Source organism: Mus pahari, chromosome X, assembly GCF_900095145.1.
Source record: "Mus pahari chromosome X, PAHARI_EIJ_v1.1, whole genome shotgun sequence".
Classification (NCBI taxonomy): Eukaryota; Metazoa; Chordata; class Mammalia; order Rodentia; family Muridae; genus Mus; species Mus pahari.
In genome coordinates this window covers 1,317,103-1,332,046 of record NC_034613.1, presented here as the reverse complement: position 1 = coordinate 1,332,046, position 14,944 = coordinate 1,317,103, and the positions used below count along the sequence as shown (strand labels likewise).

At 39.7% G+C, this 14,944-nt stretch overlaps 1 protein-coding gene and 1 pseudogene across 2 annotated transcripts in view; one reads left to right on the top strand and one right to left on the bottom strand.

Annotated features, from left to right (window-relative positions):
* Clcn5 (chloride voltage-gated channel 5) overlaps positions 1 to 14,944 on the top strand; it is a 167,252-nt gene that overhangs the window by 80,460 nt on the left and 71,848 nt on the right. The window lies entirely within an intron of this gene.
* LOC115063237 lies at positions 9,604 to 9,695 on the bottom strand (annotated as a pseudogene).

Sequence of the window (14,944 nt, the reverse complement as noted above, 5' to 3'; positions counted from 1 at the left end):
CCCACAGCTGGATCTCATGGAGGCATTTCCCCAACTAAAGCTCCTTTCTCTGTGATAACTCCAGCTGTGTCAAGTTGACACAAAACTAGCCAGTACATTCAGTATGGCAGGTACTCAACTAGGGAGTTGGTCCACAGGAGGATGAACCACATATGGTTCCCTCCTTCAGGGAGCAAATGGTCCAGGGAGAGTGAGCTGCTTCACATCCATTATGCCTGCATGGGTGGACCGTAGACTGGGACTTCATGTACACTCTCCACATGGATTCTTCCATATTTTAGCACAATCCCATATAAATGCAGTGTGCACAGAGGAAAGGATTCACAGACTTGTGCCCACAGAGTGGATTATCTGACCATCAGGAACATAAATCCTCAGCACAAGTGCTGTTTTCAATAATAAGTCCTGTCCAATGAATCCAAAGGGTGACACTTTGCCTGCACTTTAAAGGACAGAGCCCCTATATGTCCACACTCCTGTTCCTTTTCCTTCCTTTCACAGATATTCAGGTATCCACTGGATGATCCAGCTCTGTTAGTCATAGAGGATGTAGCAGGAAACAAAATGAACAGAGGTGCTACTCTATTAGGAGACTAATAAACACACTAAGATCCTTGACTATTATAGACTCACTGGCTGCTGTTCAAAAGAATGACCTAGGTCTATTGTTCCTTGTTTTCTATTCTGTATGAATGACTCTGTGCAGGGTCTGATAGATGAGATTTCTCAAACTATTCCCCCTCTCGTGGCCCTAGATATACCTAAACACATGGGCCTATGTGGAGAAGAATCACTCCCTCACAGGAAGAGTGGATCTGGAACCTATTGTGTTGTTCTGTCTCCTGCCATCCTCATCCCTTCAGCCCGCAGACCAGTAGACTAAGTGAGTTCCTGCCCACTACTGTCACTACTCCCATTTGAAGACATGAGTTTACTGTCTTACTGTGTAGCTCTATCCCTCAAGCTGATTCTCCCATATCCACCTCCATAGATCATACTTTTCTACACACATTTGCAAGCTGGCCTGGGCAACATGCGATCCAAAAAGAAAAGTGCATCTCTTTTTCATGTTAAAAATAGTAGTCTTTATATCATGTATATTTTTTATTCAGATGAGGGAGGTCTTACTAAGTGGCATGGTCCAGCCTGGAACTTGCTGTCTATTCCAGACTAGCCTTGCTCTCCTGATTGACCTGCCTCAGGCTCTGAGTTCTGGGATTATAGGGATGTGCCACTGTGTCCAGAGGCTTCGTGTTCTGAATGACCATTTACAGTGGTGACTCTCAAGGCATGGTCCCTGAACCAGCAGTATCACAATCCAAGTACGGAGTTCTACCCCTGACCTAGCAAGTCATAACACGTATTATATTCTTTTTAAGCCTTCCAGTTGATTCTGATGATGACTCAAATCTTATAATCACAGAATTAAGCCAGGGGATGGGCTAGAAAGGAAAGAGCTCCCTTCTTTCTTATATATGTTCATGCAGGCTGTCTGGGAGAAGCTCATCTTCTCCCTCCCGCCTTCTCATTCCCACACTTGGTGATGGCATGTGGCTAAATGAATATGCAACAGAGAGAGAGAAACCGTAGCATGATTTCTGTAGGCATGTACCTAATACTATATAGACAGACACATACTTGGTGTACAAAACCAAAACCAAAACCAACTCAAACACTTCCTGTGTGCCTGGATTACAGGAGAGTGAGCCTTGTCATCATGCATCTTCTGCCAGGTAATCTAATTAGCACACGTTTACTGCTCACTATGCTGTGCTATGTGCTGTTGCTGGAGGGTTCAGCTGAGGAGCGTAGCTTTCTCCAGAGAGATGTGTGGTGAGAGTTGCTTTCCTACTGAGAGAGCAGTCATTCAGGGAGCTAGGAAGTAAGCCTTCTCAGTCGTGTGTGTGTGTGTGTGTGTGTGTGTGTGTTTCCATGTGGATGCACATGTGACATATGGAAGCGTAGATGTAGTTCTCTGAATACCTAAAAGGCAGGGGAGGAGACATAATCAGTCTATGCTTATGTGCATTGAACTTTCTTCTTACACACTAAAAATACACATCTGTTGTATAGGTGGCTAAACCCCAGGTTTTGTTCACCCTTGCCTATTATTAAAGACCTGGCATGCATGTTGTCTGTTTTTTTTTTTTTCATTTCATTTATTTTATTCCTTTTCAGACGAAATCTTACAATATAGTCTGGCTGGCTACAATTTCATAATTTTCCTGTTTTACTCCCCTGAGTGCTGGTATTTGAAGGCTGTGCCATTTTGCTTTGCATGAATGCTCTTATCAGTGCACTGGGATTATGCAAAAATACAACTCCTTAGCCTTGCATACGTATAGGAGAAGCCTATGAACCACTTCTCATCAATTATTATTATTATTATTATTATTTTGCTTGTATTTGTATTTTGTTCTGGCCGTCCAGATTGATTGAATTCCTAATGTTTGATAGCGCTGCAGTGAACTAAGCTGTCTGAAATGCTAGCTCTCCTGAGCACTGGGCCTATGGAGATTAAGCTTCATGATACAGCTTCCAGGGTTAGAAATGAGTTCAGGGTATTGGAATGTAGGCTTTTTCTTCATCTGTTCATACATAGAGTCTACCTGTGCACACACATGTGGTATGTACATTGAGACAGAGCCTTCTGCTTGCCTCCCCCTCACTGTTGTCTTTGTCAGCTAGATATAAATGTTGTCTTGTTGACAACATTCTAGTCTTTGACGATTAGAGGGGCCTTTTACTTCCTTACAGAAGGGCAATTACCTGTGAATCAGTGCTTCCTCATTTCTCCCCCAACAAGTACACATTTGCTGACACCATGCTGAGCAGGTGGGAATCCCTCAAAAGAGATGTGTAGGGGGTGGGATCTCCATGTTTTCAGTTGGTGGTGGGCCACAAAATGGGACTTTTTATCTACAGAAACACACAAAGTGTAAGAATTCTCATCCCTGCTTTCATATTGGTGCAGTGCTCTCTCCACACATTGATTACTCAAGGCCCTGGTCCTTCTCCTCTGCTCCCCCTCTCTAATCCTTGCTATCTGGGTGCTTAGTGCTATCTCAATGCAATGCACCTGGGCAAGGGTTCAGAGAAGGTGAGCTCATCTGCATCAAGAAGGACCAGAGACCCCGTGTGTCAGCCTTTCCCTCTCTTCCCTCTTTCCCTCCGCCCTCCTTCCCTCTATTGAGTAGAATAGTTGTTTGAGTGATTGATGTATATCAGGGAACCCCTAACAGATTACTTAAGAGAGTTCAGGTACTGTAGTTGGCTTCTTTCTACAACTAACTTATAAAATACCCAGGTACCTGGAGTGTGTCGGCTTTCTCTGTATTCTGTCCTGTATGGTTATACAGGATGAGGTCAGGAGCCCAAACCTGATAGGTTTCTCTACTTCCTTTCTGCCTAGAGGTGAGTATTGTCTCATGCATGGTTTCCAGCTAAAGGTTCACTACAAGGACAAAGAACTATTAGATCTGCCTTCTCCCCTTCCCAATGTCTGGTTTCTACTGTATATTGGGCATTCAGTTTAATGTTGAGAGTATGGTAATGGATGGGTAATAAGGGCCAGATTACTGCATGTAGTGTCTGGTGGGCACCTTTAGGGAACAAACTCCATGTGGATCAACAGTGTACATGAACACAGAGATGGAGACATCAAATAGTGACAGCTATAGTGTACAAGCTCAAATGCCTATACAACCTACAAATACGTAAATTCCCCACACATGCACATAGTTTTCTTCCTACAACTATTTTTCTTCACCATGGCCTTGGAGGTATATTCTTAGAGAATCTGTATTTACAGGAGGTTTTACAGTTTGAACCTGTAAAGTACCCCTTTATCATTCAAGACCTGTAGGCAAGAGACTGGACTGCCTTGAGATGTCTACCATAGGGTGTTCTGGAGTGAGGAATGGGGAGGTGTCTATCTTTTCTCTAATCTTACGTGCAAAACATACAATGTGGAAATTAAAAGTTCCTAGATTTTTATATCATCATATAGTAGAGTATTCTGTCTTCACTTCTGTCTATCTGTCCATTACTTTCTTTGTCTATTGTATTTACTTATGGTTTTGTTTCATAAAGGCCTTTGCATCTACTCTCTTACATAGGCTGTACATACATTCTAAGATTGTATTTTCTCCCCTCCACTATTCTTGGTGCTTAGCACACTGTTCTGTGATAGGAATTTTAGAAACAGGGTTCTTATCTGCTGTAGACAGTGCATAGTACCCTTAGATTACACCCTCATTCATTTATTCACTCAATAATTCATTTACTTGTTGGTATTTTAGAAACAAAGGGTCACAATGTAACCTAGGCTGGCCCTGAATTCATAGCACTCCTGCTGGATGCTGGGATTATAGGGGTAATTACCACTGCCACTCGATCCATTTTTTTTTTTTTTTTTTTTTTTTTTTTTTTTTTTTTTTTTTTAGTTTTTGGAGTAACAAGATTGAATGACTGTTTTATCTTTACATACTTCAAGATTCTGTCATCCTTTCCATGTTAATAAAGGGCATCAGTTCATGACTGTAAGCACAATGAACATCTCAGGGCTTCCATTCTTAAATTACTAGATGAATTTCTGCACGGAGGATGGCTTTTTTTCTTTTTTCCTTTTTTTTTTTAAAGATGGAGTCTCATGTAGCCTATGCTGGCTTTAAGTCCCCTGTGTAGCCAAGGATCTCTCGATCTTCCTGGCTCTACCCCTGGTCCCACCCTTGCAAGGTACTTAAAAATAGATTTATTTGTTCTATGAGCACATAGGTGCACCATGTGTGTGGATCTCCTGAACTGGAGTTACAGATGATTTTGCCATCTCTCCAGCCCCTTTATAGGGTACTTTTTAACACCAGTGTTTCCTTATGAGTAAACTGCAATTTGGTCTACTTAAGTTTTTCTTTTACACTAACAGAATTAATTTGGGGGAACAGTCTTAGGTTTATCTCAACAGCTGACTGGAAAGTATCAAAGTTTCCATATAGTTCCTACCTCAACATTCCCTGTTCTAACATCTTCTGTTAGTGTTTCACACTTGTTACTAACACCAATGTTAATACATTGTAATACGTTGCAGAAGTTCATAGTTTATATTAGAGTTCTCTTTTTACAACTTACTTGTTTGAGACATTGTCTTGCTGTAGAGCCTAGGATGGCTTGGGCCCCAAGATCCTCCTGCCTTAGCTTCCTGACTTCACAGGCCTGCACCATTAACCCATGCCATTTTTTTGGAGACAGGTTCTCACTGTATTGCCTAGTGTAGACTGGAGCTTATGGGCTTGAGCTGTTAAGTGTTTGGGCACATAAGCAGGCACCAATGTGCTTGGGAAGGGTTTCCTTCTATGCCTATGGGTCTAGACAAATATATAATAACATATATTCACCACCTACCATTATAGTATCCTGTGTCCCCACCTTTTCACTCTATTCTCCTCTGCTACGCTAAATCTCTTGTAGCTACTGCTCATTATATTGTTTCCACAGTCTTTGGAATCACACTGTGTGTCACCTTTTCACAAGGTCTCTCTCTCTCTCTCTCTCTCTCTCTCTCTCTCTCTCTCTCTCTCTTAACTCATCCTTATGCGTTTAAGGTTCCTCAATGTCTTTTTATGGTCTATGATTCCTTTTTATGTATCGTTGTATTTGATTTTCTAATGTTCTGTTCAATATTTTCACATCTATGTTCATAAGAGATACTGGTTTATAGTTTTCTCATTTTTTTATGTAATTATGGTCTTAGGCTAATCCTGGCTTCATAGAATGGAGGAGATTGTAAAGAATGAACTTGTTTTCTGCGTAAGTGTTTAGTACAGTAGAATACCCTAGTGAACTTGTTTGTGTTTTCTGGTTTGGAGTTTTATTACTGATTCAGTTTATCTAAATAAATGTAGGCCTGTTTTCACAATCTAGTGTTTCTTGTATGAATTTCAGTGAGTCAATTGTATTTTCAAGGAATTATTAATTTCTTTCATTTAGGCTGTTGTAGAGGAATTTTAATCCAGCAACATGACTGCCCTGGGAAGGGATCACATCCAAACCCTTCTACATTGTGTGATTTGGCTGGAATACAGGCACACCTTTAGTCCTAAGAGCAGAGGCAAGCAGATCTCTTGAGTTCAAGGCCAGCCTGCTATAGAGCAAGTTTCAGGTAAAGAAAAGCTTAGGTGCATGCCTTTAATCCCAGTACTCTGGAGACAGAAGCGTGCAGATCTCTGAGTTCTAGTAAAGTCAGTTCTGTTTAGTCAGTTGAGTTCAGTGCATCGGAGTTCGGGGTCAATTGTGAGGCAGTACAATGGAACTGGAAGTCAGTTTTGAGGCAGTGTAGTAGAGTTAAGTTGGTGGCAGTTGAGTCGGTGACATTTCAGTTCCTGGAGTTCAGAGGCAGCTTACCAGGACAGTTTTACAGACAGGTTGCAGAGAGAACAAGCTAGACACAGGAGAAGACAAAATGAGTTACAGAATGAGAAGGAGCCAGAAGATTAGCTCAGATTGCTAGAGGTAGTTTGAGGCTTGGCAGAGCAATTAAGTCAGAAGCTGAGAGAAGCAAGTTTGAATCAATCAGTTTAGAGAGAAGTTTGAGCCAGAATAGCTGCATTGAACCAGCCAGCCACAGTTCAGAAAGAGCTAGAGAGGGTAAGCTATTCAGCAGTAAGTCTCTGAGAGAACAATTATATCAGGCAAATAAAAGATACTTTTACAGGATATAATAAACATCTAGACACAGAACTGTTAATAATATGTCTCTATTATGTTTGAAATGTCCATGCAGACAACAGTGATGGTCTTTTCCTCATTTATTTTTAAGATATAGTCTTGCTATGTAGCTTCTTTGTCTGGCCTTGAACTTCCTATATAATCTACGTTGGCCTTAACTCAATGATCCTTTTGTTTACCCTTCTAAGATCTGGGATTGCATGTGCTACCATATCCACCTTTTATTTTGTCTTTGGTATTAGAGATTGTAATGACTATTCCTGGTTATCAACTCGATATATTTGGAATGTACTACAATCCAGAATTGATCCAGATCTTGAGGCTGGAAGACACAAGTTTCTGACCTGGATCTTGACATGGAGATCTTGAGGCATAGTGGCCATGAAAAGCTTAGGCCCAGGCAAGGTAGTACATGCCTTTAATCCCAGGAGACTAGGGCAAGGAGATGTCTGAGTTCAAAGTCAGCTTAGGACAAAACAAGTCCCAGATCCAGGTGTGGTAGCACACACCTTTAATCTGGGCTATACCTTCTGCTGGAAACCTATATAAGGACACTGGAAGAAGGAAGATGTACTCTTTGCCTGCTTGCATTTACTTGCCAGTATATCTCTTGGAATCTACTTGTACAGAAGAGCAGCTGAAACCCTTGTGAGACTGAGCCACTACTACAGTCTTGGTCTTTCCATTCACCACCGCCCATTGTTGGGGTAGCTGGACTACAGACTGTAAGCCATCACAATAAACTCCCTTAATAGAGAGATATTCCATAAGTTCTGTGACTCTAGACAACCCTATTACAGTGATTTTTATCTTTTTTTGTCAATCTTTTTTAGTTTAACAAACTTGTTATTAAACTTGCTATTCTTCTTTTCAAAGGACAAACTTTTTATTTTGTTGACTTTTCTGTTGATTTCTGTTAGTCAGGTTTCCATTACTGTGACAATATATTAGTGAGAAATCAACTGGAAGGAAGGTGTGTTTACTTTGGTTCATATGTCAAAGATTTCAGTTCATAGTTGGCTAGGTCCACTGCTTTTGGAGGCCAAGTAAGGTAGAACATAGAACAAAACTGCTCCTCCCATGATGGCTGGGAAACAGAGAAAGCAAAGAAGAGGCTAGGTCCTGGATATACGCTTGCATGGGATAGTCTCAGTTGATAGAGGGCATGCCTCACCTATGAGATGGCCTGGGTTCAATGTCCAACATTGAAAAAAAAAGAGCGTATTCTTCCAGGACATGTAGTGATATAGGCCAACCTCCTCTGGTTTCAACTGCCTCTCAGTAATGCCATCAAAATAGGAATTCATTGATGGGTTAATCTGTTTATAAGGTCAGAGTTTTACAGTCATATCACCTTGCACAAGCTCCACCTCTGAATCTTCTGCTTTGGGAGTCAGGCTTTCAGCAATAAGCTTGGGGAAGCTTTCAGAAGCAAACACATACTCCTCTTCCTCTTCTCCAATTTTGTTCTACTTATGCAGTCAGTATATTTTAGTTATCTAAAATAGAAATGTGATTGATTTTAGGTATTTCTGCTTTGATTTGATTCATCTATCTAGTGTTAAAATTTTCATTTTACTACATACTACCTTCTTTTCCCCTACTTTCCATCCTTTCATTTTGATTTCCTATGTTTTGGCTTTGATATATTTATATATAGGCTTTTTTGTGTGTCAGGTAGAGACATTTAATATCGTTACTGTATTTTGAGCTTTCTCAACTTATTTTTGTATCAATCATTAATTTTAGGGAATTCTTGCTCATTATTATTGTTATTATTATTTCTTGTAGGTGCATGCATGTGTGTGAGTATGTGTATGTGTGTACATGTGTGTGTATGTGTGTGTATGTGTGTTTGCATGTGCCCATGTATATACGGAGAGGCCAGAGGACATAGATAACATATTCTATCATTCTCCACCTTACTCCTTTCAGACAGGATCTCTCACTGACCATGAAGCTTGCCAGTTTGGCTAGGGAGGCTGACGAGCATACTCTAAGGATGTGCCTGTCTCTGCCCTCCAGTGCTGGGGCTGCAGACATACACAGCTATGTGCAGCTTTTTCGCATGGTTGGTGGAGATTTGAATTCAGGTCTTCATGTTTGCTGCCAGCACTTTAATGCACTGAGCCCTTTCCCTAGTTCAGGTTGTTATTTTATCACACATTTCTTTTGTTATTTATTCCCCCTCCCCAATACTCCCACTGTGTCTTCCCTATTTATATCACTGTTCTTGGACAGTCTGAGTTTTTAAAATGCTAATTTTTAAAGGCTACTCATTTTTCCCTTTGCTGTGTCCAGTTCATTCATGAACCCATCTAACGAGTTTTAATTTCTCTTACAATGTTTCTTATGTCTAGCATTTCCTTTTCTTAAAATGTCAATAAATTTTTATTTAAGGGATTTCCCATGTAATTCCTTTGCTATTCAACAATATCATTGAAGTTCAAGGTTTCCTAAGACCTTTTCTTGATGCTTTATCCGGTTGTCTACTACACAGGCTTTCAATAGTAAGCTTGGGGAAGCCTATAATTTTTTTCATTCTTTTATCTCTCCATGAATTAAAGATGCATAAATGACAACTTCAGATTTCTGTATTAGAGCTATTTAGAAATAATTTCTTCAAACAATCCATTTTCAGAATAATTTTTAGGATAGATTCGCCTCTCACTTTCCGACATCCCATATATCTCTTAAGAATTGAGTTCAGCACATACTCGTTCTGACCACACACAGAACACAATGGATCTGTGAATAGATAGAAAATGGCAGCATCGCACTGAAACAAGCATCCCTTCACAGTCAGACAGGCATCTTTAACTCATGTTGGAAACAAGCTGCATTGTCAACACTATCATTCTTTTGAATTCTTTTCTGTATCATATTCTTTCTTTATATGTATCCAAATTCATGCTGAACAATGGATTCTGGGTTGCAAGAAAGGATTGATTTATTCATTAAATATTTATGAAATTTTTGAAATTATATTATAATTACGTTATTTCCTTTCCTTTTCCTTCCTCCAAATCCTCCCTATCCGTGGGTATAAGAACACAGTTTAGTGTATAGGTAGGGATTTTTCTGGTTTCGTATAGTGGTGATTGTAGGTTCTCTCCCAGGATCGATGATCTCACCAGCCCTGGGTAGTTGGGTAGGTTTCCAGTAATAGGCATGGTTTCCCTCTTGTGGTGAGGGTCTTACGTTAAAGTACACAGCTGTTGGTTACCACAAACATATGTAAGCTGCTGTTACACTCTTAAGGTCATTGTACCATTCTGATCATTGTTCTGGTGACACAGCCGGTTAGGACTGACTGTTCTTTTCTTTCCTCCTGTGAAAACTTACTTGATGGTTTAGTCATTTAGTGGATTCACTGCAGCCCTATTCACAATAGCTAGGGAATGGAACCAACCTAGATGTTCATTAACAGATTAGGAGATAAGAAAAATGTGCTACATATGCACAATGGAGTGTTGGTCTGCTGAGGAAAAATGAGATCGTGAGATTGGAAGGGAAATGAATAGAACTGGAAACAATTATGCTGAGTGAGGTAACTGTGGCTCAGAAAGACAAACATTGTATGTTTATTCTTACATAGATATAGCTTTAAATCTTTTACATGTTAACTTAAAAACACAAACAGAAGCCAAGAAGTTAAAAGACGTCTTTTAGAGGCTAGGGCATGATACGGGAGGGAGGATGGTAAATTATAGGTAAAATACTGGGGAGGTGGAATACTGGGGGTGCAAAGGGTGCTTAAGTGGGCAGAAAGGAATAAATATTGGGGATAGTAGGGAGTGAGAGTAGAGGGCTAACCCGAAGGATGGGTGTTCAAACCTTGTATGGAAGCCTATTATCTCACAGCTCAATTAAAAATTGCTTGGAAAGCAGTAGAATACATGTGAAATGGCAGAAAACAGGACTGTGTTGAGATAAAAAGATTAAATAGGGATGGGAGAGGGGAAGGAGGTGAAGAAGTAGTGGGGAGTTTATCTAAAACTAAAAAGCCTTGTGGAAGCTCACTAAGCTAATTTCAGCATTTGACTTAAAATACAAGGGTTCAAATAGAATTACTGTGTTTGGATGAACAGTGCTTCTCCCAGAAACAATGATATTAATTGAAAATTTCAGTACAAGGTGTGAGATACCTGTGAGTATAGGCTCTTCATGCCCGGGATAAATATGATATTCCATGTTCTATTAAAGTTTGTTACATTTTATTTTACTTTTAAAAGACATGCTCTTACTCTGTGGCCCAAGCTGCACTAGAACTCACTATGTAGCCAAGACTGGCCTTGAATTTCTAGTGACCCTTCTGCCAGTCATAATGGCACCCACTTGAAACACTAGCAGATTAGGAGGCTGAAGCAGGAGGACCATGAGTTCCAGGCTGGCCTGGGCTATATATTGAGTTCTGAGTCTGTCTAGATTGCATAACAAGATCTATCTCAAACAAAACAAAGTTATATTCTATAGATCTAAAATAATTCAAATAAGATGCTTTTATTCTTGCTACAGTTAGACTTTCTAATGCATTGGTTGTGCAATGTCCAGAATATGACATTTTACAGCCCATTTCTTTCTTTCTTTCTTTCTTTCTTTCTTTCTTTCTTTCTTTCTTTCTTTCTTTCTTTCTTTCTTTCTTTCTTTCTTTCTTTCTTTCTTTCTTTCNTTTCTTTCTTTCTTTCTTTCTTTCTTTCTTTCTTTCTTTCTTTCTTTCTTTCTTTCTTTCTTTCTTTCTTTCTTTCTTTCTTTCTTTCTTTTGGGGGGGTTCGAGACAGGGTTTCTCTGTATAGCCCTGGCTGTCCTGGAACTCTCTTTGTAGACCAGGCTGGCCTCGAATTTAGAAATCCGCCTGCTTCTGCCTCCCAAGTGCTGGGATTAAAGGCGTGCGCCACCACCGCCTGGCCTACAGCCCTTTTCTTTTATCTCTTGACCCATATTCTTTCCACTCCATCCTTTACTTCGATCCTTGAGTCTTTGAGGGTTAGTATAAATGTCCTTTGGGGGATAAAAACCCACCTATAACTTATTTTCATGCACCTTAGACAGGCTTGTGTCTTGGTATTCATTACCATTTGTTGTGAAGAGAAAATACCTCTGATTAGGACTGAGAGTGTTTGTGGATATAGAGATAGATATTTAGGAGGCAGCTTGATGATATGTTCATTTAGCTAAACCATAGTAGTAAGTTCTCCCATAGGGTATAGGACCTCCTCTCAGTCATGGGTCATTAACTGTATTTTTAGCTAGGCATGAATACCCTTTTGGAGGGCTCAGAACCAAACAGGGAGTGCTTGGTTGCCCCTCTAACAGTTATTCTTCTATTGCACATCTTTAAACATCTTGCCTGGTAGGTTGTAGTTCCCAGGGTCCTCATCTGGTAAGACCATTTATGTCTTTCCCCCATCAGTTTACATTGAAGCATCTGGGCTGATGAGAGCTGGCTAGCATAGAGGAAGCTTTCAACACAGTTACAGTTTGATTTCTCTGGATTACAAATAAGGTCTATGGTATCTTCAGCATGAATCTTAGCAGCTAGTTCTGATGGGCAACCACAAGGTATGTTAATAACCTGTCTTGTTTTGGGAGCCTCTGTCATCTCCTTGACTAACAGCTTATGAGGAGGTACTCCATACCTCGTATTGGAAGGTTTTTTTTTTTTTTAACTATCTCATGGCTATTAGAGAGCATTATTCAGCCATGCATAATGGCTATCACCCTTTATAATTTTAGATGGCTTTCCAATTAGTAGATTTCTATATAGATACACACCCTTCATTTTCGTTAACCCTCTCTTATTACCCCCTTATCTCTTCCATCCCACTGTCCTCCTCTTCTTAAATTTCCCCTCTGCTTTTACATCACCTGCGTTCTGTTATGCCCTCTCCCTTGAACCATGCTCTACCTCAATGACTGTATTCTAGTTTCCTGGCTTTTGCAGCTATCCTAATTTAAATACACACACACACACACAAACTCTAAAGATTAGAAGCTGAGATCTGCACATGAGGGAGAATATGTCATGTCTGTCTTTCTGGATCGAGGTTACCTCATTCAGTATAATTATTTCATTTCTATCTATTGACTTAAATGTTTCATAATTTCATTGTTCTTTACAGTTGTGTAAAATTTTGTTGTTAAGTACCACATTTTCATTTTCCATTTATGTGCTGCAAGATAGCCCAGCAGTTTCCATTACTTAGCTATTGTGACTAGCTATGAACGTTGTTGAGATATATCTTTAGGAAGTGATAGGATCCTTCAGGTATATGTTAAGGAGGACATAACTGGCTCATTTCATAGATTGGCTTTGAGCTTTTTGAAGAACTTCTATAGTGATTTCTGTAGTGGCTGCAATAGTTTGCACTCATTTCAGTAAATAAGGGTTCGTATTTCCCCATATCCTCTCCAGCATTTTTTGTTATTGATTTTTTTTTTTTACAACAGCCATTCTGACTGGATATGTGTTTCAACATCAAAGAAATTTTCACGTGCATTTCCATTATGGCTAATGATGAATATTTTAAAAACTTTATTAACCAATTGGGTTTTTTTTGTTTGTTTGTTTGTTTTTTGTTTTTTTTGTTTTTTTGTTTTTTTTGTTTTTTTTTTTAGAGACAGGTTTCTCTGTATAGCCCTAGCTGCCCTGGAACTCACTCTGTAGACGAGGCTGGCCTCAAACTCAGAAATTCACTACCTCTGCCTCCCAAGTGCTGGGATTAAAGGCGTGTGCCACCACTGCCTGGCTTTTTTGTTGTTGTTGGGTTTTTTTTGTTTTGTTTTGTTTTTTTGATTTTGTATTTCTTATTTTAAGAATTAATTACATAGATCCATGCCCATTTTTTATTGGTTGGTTTGTTTTCTTGATGATTAGGTTTTTGAATTCCTTGTATATAAAGATATTAATCCTGTACGGGATGTATAACGGAGAAAGACAGGAACTCATGTAGCCGAGAATAAACTCTTGACCCTTCTACCCTACTTTCCTGAAATGCTGGGATTACAGGCATATAATTACAGGCTTGCCTTCCTGTATTAAGTGGGATGGTATTTTGCTTGTTGGATTAAATTCCAGTGGTCTACATCATGTCTAAAAAGAAACCCTCTACATGGACTAATTTAGCCCAGAACGAAAGTAAATTAAAAATTATTAAAAATCTATTCTTGGTGCTGGTGAGATGGCTCAGTGTGTAAGAACACTGACTGCTCTTCCAAAGGTGCAGAGTTCAAATCCCAGCAACCATATGATGGCTCACAACCACCTGTAATGAGATCTGACGCCCTCTTCTGGTGTATCTGAAGACAGCAACAGTGTACTTATGTATAATAATAAATAAAATCTTTGGGCCTGAGCGATAAGGGACTGAGTGAACAAGGCCCACCAGAGTGTGCAGAGGTCCTTAAAATTCAATTCCCAACAACCACATGAAGACTCACAACAATCTGTACAGATACAGAATACTCATGTACATAAAATAAATAAAGAAATCTTTTTTAAAAATCTATTCTTGACATCTGCTTTTTGAAACTGGGTCTTGCTGTATAATCCAAACTTGTCCTAAACTTGTCCCAGACTTAGGCTCCAGACTCCCAAGAACTGGGATTATAGGCATATTCTACCACACCCAAATGAATTTGACCTTTTTTTTTTTAATCTCTTATGAACTTTTGTTTTTTGACATGTTGGATATCTTCTTTATGAGGGTAGAAGGTTTTATTCTGGCTTACACTATTATCATTCCACCCTGTTCAGGAAGGCACTGCCGCAGGAGTAAGCCTCCAGCTTCTTACACTGTATCTGCCAGATAACTGATGCAGGCATTCTTTACTGTGAATCCAGTCATGCATTCCTGAACTAACTCCCTGTTAGATAGGGCAGCTGTCTTTCAACGACATTTGATATGCAGTTTGTAAAAGTGTATTTAGGAATTTTATATGTAGATGACAAACTAAAAAGCATTTATAAGTGTAGCGTCATCTTTGTCAGACCTGACAGTCCCTTATTCTTGACCTTCTAGATACCTCATTGTCACATTTACTTTAATTTTGCATTTTAAGATTGGATCACACCACACTTGCCTCCGACCCAGTAGCCCTCGCCTTACTTAGCCTCAGGTCTGGTTGTACAGGGACACGAGACTACCCTCAGGTTATTTGTCACACCTTTGAAAATCTGTTTGAAGGGCCCCCAATAGAGGAGCTAGAGAAAGTACCCAAG